Raw genomic sequence first — 7568 nt, 5'->3', positions numbered from 1 at the left:
ACCATTGCTCTTTTCATTCGGGAGATAATTTTAGAATGTAAAATACACATCTGTTAATGAACTGTATAATACTCAGGGTTCGTAATGCTCACTCAATCTCAGGAGCACAGGATGCTCCCTCACGAAAATTTTCGGGGAGAAATCGCTTTTCGGGAAAGAAAAACAACCTGGAGAGTGATAACCATTTTTCGCTCACTTCGATTGCCGCCAATCATTGGTTTGCTCTTTTTCTTTTATATTCGAGTCTTTTCGTGGCATCATAAATGCAAATTGTAGTAGCTTCATTCATTTTTCATTTATTTAGTCTACATCTATACAGATAACACTGAATCAACAATTTGACGCCACAATACACGGTTCGAGGCCGCATCTCTCCATCCTCGAATACGCCCCACGCTCGCCAAGTCGTTCTGCACCTGGTCTGCCCATCTCGCTCGCTGCGCTCCACGCCGTCTCGTACCTGCCGGATCGGAAGCGAACATCATCTTTGCAGGGTTGCTGTCCGGCATTCTTGCAACATGTCCTGCCCATCGTACCCTTCCGGCTTTAGCTACCTTCTGGATACTGGGTTCGCCGTAGAGCTGGGCGAGCTCATGGTTCATTCTTCGCCGCCACACACCGTCTTCTTGCACACCGCCAAAGATGGTCCTAAGCACCCGTCTCTCGAATACTCCGAGTGCTTGCAAGTCCTCCTCGAGCATTGTCCATGTTTCATGTCCGTAGAGGACAACCGGTCTTATTAACGTCTTGTACATGACACATTTGGTGCGGTGGCGAATCTTTTCCGACCGCAGTTTCTTCTGGAGCCCGTAGTAGGCCCGACTTCCACAGATGATGCGCCTTCGTATTTCGCGACTAACGTTGTTGTCAGCCGTTAGCAAGGATCCGAGGTAGACGAATTCCTCGACCACCTCGAAGGTATCCCCGTCTATCGTAACACTGCTTCCCAGGCGGGCCCTGTCGCGCTCGGTTCCGCCCACAAGCATGTACTTTGTCTTTGACGCATTCACCACCAGTCCAACTTTTGTTGCTCCACATTTCAGGCTTCACGTTTCAGTTCTGCCACCTTTGCAAATGTTCGGCCGACAATGTCCATGTCATCCGCGAAGCAAATAAATTGGCTGGATCTGTTGAAAATCGTACCCCGGCTGTTACACCCGGCTCTCCGCATGACACCTTCTAGCGCAATGTTGAACAACAGGCACGAAAGTCCATCACCTTGTCTTAGTCCCCGGCGCGATTCGAACGAACTGGAGTGTTCGCCCGAAATCTTCACACAGTTTTGCACACCATCCACCGTTGCTTTGATCAGTCTGGTAAGCTTCCCAGGGAAGCTGTTCTCGTCCATAATTTTCCATAGCTCTACGCGGTCTATACTGTCGTATGCCGCCTTGAAATCAACGAACAGATGGTGCGTTGGGACCTGGTAGTCACGGCATTTTTGAAGGATTTGCCGTACAGTAAAGATCTGGTCCGTTGTCGAGCGGCCGTCAACGAAGCCGGCTTGATACCTTCCCACGAACTCGTTCACTAATGGTGACAGACGACGGAAGATGATCTGGGATATCACTTTGTAGGCGGCATTAAGGATGGTGATCGCTCGAAAGTTCTCACACTCCAGTTTGTCGCCTTTCTTGTAGATGGGGCATATAACCCCTTCCTTCCACTCCTCCGGTAGCTGTTCGGTTTCCCAGATTCTGACTATCAGTTTGTGCAGGCAAGTGACCAGCTTTTCCGGGCCCATCTTGATGAGCTCAGCTCCGATACCATCCTTACCAGCTGCTTTATTGGTCTTTAGCTGTTGGATGGCATCCTTAACTTCCCTCAAGGTGGGGGCTGGTTGGCTGGTTTGGCTTGTAGTAGCTAATGTGGAACAAATAACTCAATGCTTTCATACAGATAGCGTGGCGGTGTGACTAGAGTAAGCGCATCCCTACGGCTATTATTGTTACTATTCTGAGTTCGAATCCCGGCGCGGCCATACAATTTTGTAATTTGTTCTGCGATCATTCTCGCAAAAAGTGAGTGAGAGATAAAAGAGCGATTTTTTGTTTGTCTTTGTCTTCCAAAGCTAATTCTGTTTCGGTTGCTAATTGATTGATTTTCGGCGAGAAATAAAACAAATGTTTGCCAGATTGTCCGGACGTTTCGGTCGATTCACTGGCCTTCGACCATCTTCTGCGGACTCTAAAATACACATATATATTGTCAAGAAAACATAAATAACACAAAATAATCACTCACAATCTTCCTGCCGCTTCCTTACTCTAAGACGGCCGGACAATCTGGCGAACATTTGTTTTATTTCTCGCCGAAAATCAATCAATTAGCAACCGAAACATAAAATCGCGGCGATCGATCCATTGTCATCATCAAAGCTAATTCTATAGAAAATATTGATGGGTGAAAGATGATCCTCAATATAAACAACGAAAAAAGCTTCTCTCTTGGCCCAAAAAACGCTTGCTTTGGTCTCATTGAAACGAAAAGTCGAAACCCTGATAATACTAAACAAACGATATCAAACCGCATCTGATTCAGATCCATATGCTATATGAATGTCGAAGTTATTTTTCACTAGACAAAGATCTAAATACAGATAAAATTGTTCTTTCGAAAATGTTGTTCAAATTTCAAATATGTCCCACTTGCCCCATGTATGTTAAAACTCAAGGGCAAGCGAAAATTGCAAATTTTGGCTTAAATTAAAAGTTTCAAATCGTTTTCGATGTCACACAATTATTTAATAGCTGAAACTATTCGAGTTTCACATCAATGGAAAATTTTGAAACGACTATTCTTTTGGAAATCCATTGAATCAAAATAAAAGTAGTAGGTTTTTTCCGGTAGTTAAACTCTAAAAGTCATGATCAAGCAATAGCATTAGCATAGTGTTTCAAATAGTTTTAATTCCAAAAAAAAATGTGTTGGGTGAATTCATTGATAGTCCTGCTTCATCTTTTTAGAACATTGTTACCATTAAAAACGATCATCGATTCATCGGCAGCCATAGCATAGTACCCACTTACCCCGAGTTTTCCCTTGCCCCGGGGTACCTTTTCTGTAAAGGGCATTGATTTTATTTTTTCTATTGGATAATCAACATCAACACGCGTATAGGGCGAGATGTATAGATATGTCTATCTGTCGAAATTCACACCCACATTACCAGCAAGCACATACGCCATGAAAACGCTGTGGTGCCAAATGGAGGAAGCTCAGAGCTGCGCAGAGAATGCAATGTTTTTCACCGTCATTGGATCTATTCGTAATTCATAAATTCAGCTGAGAACAATTCTAGATGAACATTTCAAATGGGCCTAACTAACTTTGACCTCGAACTGAGAAATCAAGAAATGAAAATTCGAATGAAAAAAATATTCCCTATTTTAACAGAAAAACAATATATCAGTTTTTAAATGATTCTTAGACGTAAAAACAGTCGTAGAATTCGAATATAATGTTTGTTTGGCATTTTTCATAAAGTACGGATGGTTTATAAACAGTTTTGTTACTTAGGACCTATTGTTTTTAATTTTTCAGTTGGGACTTGTTACGTAGGACATTATGCAAAGATGACTGCCACTTCGGACCTTAGTATAATTTAATTACACTTTTCAGTTTTACATGTAATAAGTTGATTTTAGGTATTGTTTTCTGTAAATTTCAGCTCAATCAACTATTGGCATACGCTGGCGCATTTAATATGCAGTTTATATGAGGTTTTCAGCCAAAATATACAGCCCTAAAACAATTTCGCTTGGGAAGTTGATTCTAACTGCCCGATTGAGCTCATATTGGTAGGAAATGCAGTTGTCCGTGGGAGTCTATAACTTTTTGTTTCCAAAGCCAGTCTAGTGGTGTTATTATATGCCTAGTGTTTATCCAACAACTAATAACTTCTTTTTATTTACTCTGCATTTCTTTTGTAACTTGGTCTGCTTTTCAACTTAGTATTGTGCATTTTCTCAATTATTATTTGAAAGCTTCTCATACAATGGATGCAGTATTCCTAGGGTGTCGAGATTTCCTATCCGAAAACATTCCATACCGGATCAAGAATCGAACTCGCCATCCATAACTAAACTAAAACGACATCATAACACAGGCAATTTAAATACTCGTGCCCCATAATGATGCTCTTAACAACCTGCGGCAAAGTTCGAGCAATAAAATTAATTCCGTATGATTAAGACTGTTCACTGTGTGTGATGGAATTCCTTTCTAATACACACTGCTCCCATTAATGTGATAAAAGATTAAGTGATTTTCAATAGAAAGTACAGGAATTATGAATTTTCAATTTTTTCCATTTTTATTCAACTGTTTTGATTTTTCTGTTTTATTTTCTTCTATCACATAACACGGGACTAATGTCCGAGATCTCTGTATAGTGATCTGAGTCTTGAAATCCAGACGAGCTCCCAAGTCATCACAGTTCTGCAATATGCCAGCACGACGGCCAATGGTAAACCCTCTTCCATTTCGTCAGTGGCAAAGCTCGCTGAAAAACCTAAAATTGTTCAGGATCTTCTGGTAGGCCACATTTTTCCTCCCCTCCAGACCATCGTTAAGAGAGCGAGTTCCGTTTAAAAAAAAATCTCACGGTACTTGTCGCGGCAAACGTTGTTAGTTGATTGTTGATCACTAATTCCTTTTCGATGCGCTTGCACAGTCGACTGGCCCAGCCTAGTATGGGGAGAATAAAAAGTTTCAGTGAGAAAATCATTCTTTGAAAATTTGGAATGATTTATTAGATTTGAAGTTTATATGGGATTATCAGCTGCATTGAATTTCTCACCTAAGCAAATAATCCATGGGATGTGATCTTAAGGTCACTCCTGACGGAATCCAATATTAAAAGTGCTCACGTTTTCGGGGGCACACCACTCGATACGGAAGCAACACACAACTGTCATTTTTATTATTTCACGCATGCTGCGAGGTAGCAAAGCTGAATCAACAAAAACGACAGTTGTGCGCCGCCTCTGAATCGAATGATGTGCCCCGAAAACGCGAGCACTTTGGAACTTGGATTCCGTCAGGAGTGACCTTAATAACGAAAGAGCACAGCGTCGGCTAGCGTGGGGATTTGGGTTGCCTGGGATCTGCCGTATGGGAGGTTGGCAGCAGTAGGATATGCGATTCGCAATCAAAGATTCCACTGAAGTCATTTCCTTCATTAACTGGCAGTTCACAAACGAAAGTAACCCCTGGAGAATGTAATTAGAAAAACTTAACTAATGCATGAAATAATATTAAAATTCCCTTACCTCTTGTTTGTGTTGGGATCGATGTCGTGCTTGGTCAGGAATCCGATGATAAAGAGCTCCGCCAAGATAATATATTATAATCAAAGTTCCGCCAGCTAACTTGATTGATTAGCGGACTAGCTTGCTCTTGGCGACTCTTGAGTGTTATCTTCATTTAATTTTAGTTACAAAACATACTTTTAATAGAGAAAACAAAAAATTGTTAATGTGCGACCAAAGGTCCCATCTGAAATTTTGATTTTGTTTTGGCAAATTTCAGATGGGACCGTCCAAGGGCCTCATACGCCTGTCACTGGCGAACAAAGCTCGTGTACTCTGCATCGAAGCTTAGAACCGGTGTTAGGGCGCAATCGTTAATGTGAACATTTTTATATTCGGTTAGCTACTGCAAATAAATTCTTTTTCGAGTCCCTATAATCAAGCAGGTAAATCAAGCATATCACATCATTATATTGCTGCATGATTGAGTGTTTATTTTTGATAAAATATCGAAAACAAAAGTGTGCATAAAAATTGCCTCGCCATAACAAAAAGGTGGTAGAGAATTAACACTGTTGTTTACAGTTTAGAACCAAATCCAGATGTCGCACATGTTGGGGTAGGGATTCAGTGCTACGCCTTCTCCCCCTGGGACCGTCAAATTGCAAAAGGTCCAAACGACAACTCTGTCGGATATTGCCGATAATGCAGGTTGGACGTTTTTCACTGGAAAAAATATATAGTGAAATAATGAAAAAATAAATGTGGATTTAAATTGACCGCTAAGATTAGGAGCACAGTTGAGTGTCTGCGCTAATAACTCGATTTGTTTACAAATGTTACTTAGAACCTTTAGAAATGTTCCTCTAGAGTTGTTTTTCATTTACTTCACATATTTGGCGATAACATAAAGTAATATTTTTTATTTATTAGAAGTGTGAATCGATTTATTCCTAGATAAAATAAATGAACAGTATACCCTTCAGTTTTGTACAATCTGGCATCCTTGTGTTGCTACAACAGTAGTGAAATAGGATTGATATATAATCAACGATAATTATATTTTAAAAGAAATTCATCCATAGTTTTTCAGCCTTAGAAGCTGGTTTTTAATTTTTAATCATTAGAGAATGTAACCGCAAGTGTGAAAAATGTACTGCATAAAGATCTGTTGTGTTTTGAATAGTGCATTCCACTGAATTCGGTGATAAAGTTTAGTGTCGGTGAGTGCTGATAGTAGGGACGTTCCGATACTTCTGATATATCGGAAGATCGATAATTTTGTTTCGATATCCGATATTTTTGTATCGATATTTTGCTTTCAATATATCGGTCATATCGATATTTTTGCTTTCGATATCGATATATTGAATCAGAACAAGGTAACACAAAAATAACAATTTTGTGAAAAGAAAATACTTCAAAATGAATCTGGGATGCCGTATTTTTAATGGTTAAGGTCACTCCTGATGGAATCCAAGATTAAAAGTGCTCGCGTTTTCGGGGCACACCACTCGATTCAGAGACGGCGCACAACTGTCATTTTTGTTGATTTAGCTTTGCTGCGTCGCAGCATGCGTGAAATAATAAAAATGACAGTTGTGCGTTGCTTCCGTATCGAGTGGTGTTCCCCCGAAAACGCGAGCACTTTTAAACTTGGATTCCGTCAGGAGTGACCATAAGATGAATTTTCTCGGAAGCGCCGATAGTGTGAGGTGTGCGCATCACAAATAGTTTTGGCAACTCGACACTTTGCATTGACACGCTGTTGTGCAACATTTGTCATGCCACTATTCCTTGAATTCTTACGATAATAATAATATTTACATACATTAGGGCCAATTGTAATCTGTTGATGAAATCACACGGTAAACAAATAACAGTAATCCAGTAGAATTCAATAGGGGAGGAGAAGACCGACAGGTGTCATCGAGAGAAAAAGTAGAATCTTTGAAATTTCACACGGTTTGGTATAGGAAATGAAGTATATTTTTGTTGTAAAACGGAAATTAAAGATTTTTCTCAAAAAAATCTTGGTTTAAAGGGTTAGAATTTTAAAAGCACATAAAATAGACATGAAATCTTAATTTTAATATTTTTTTTTTTCAAAAAAGCAGCAAATGCTGAATTTATAACCCAACAAACTACAAATATGTCTTACTAAAAAAAAATTATAACGTTCTAGAAGTTTTCTAACTTTTTCTTGAAACTTTTCCAGGTGGCAGCACTGATAAAAGAACCTCCCCCATTATATATTTGCCGTGTTCCTATGATAAAATAGATAAATTAGCTTTAGAAATCAGGAAGAGATTTGTG

The 7568-nt window shown here is 39.8% G+C and overlaps 1 long non-coding RNA gene across 1 annotated transcript; it reads right to left on the bottom strand.

Annotated features, from left to right (window-relative positions):
- Positions 1-4345: 4345 nt before the first annotated feature.
- Positions 4346-5735, bottom strand: LOC134216484 (uncharacterized). Its single transcript, XR_009980693.1, has 4 exons — positions 5274-5735; positions 5053-5213; positions 4802-4828; positions 4346-4689 (listed from the first exon to the last, which is right to left on the bottom strand). It is a non-coding gene; the product is annotated as an uncharacterized LOC134216484 (long non-coding RNA).
- Positions 5736-7568: the final 1833 nt, after the last annotated feature.

This window comes from Armigeres subalbatus, chromosome 1, assembly GCF_024139115.2.
Source record: "Armigeres subalbatus isolate Guangzhou_Male chromosome 1, GZ_Asu_2, whole genome shotgun sequence".
NCBI lineage: Eukaryota > Metazoa > Arthropoda > Insecta > Diptera > Culicidae > Armigeres > Armigeres subalbatus.
Note: the sequence above shows the minus strand (reverse complement) of the source record. Positions and strands in the feature narration are given on the sequence as shown.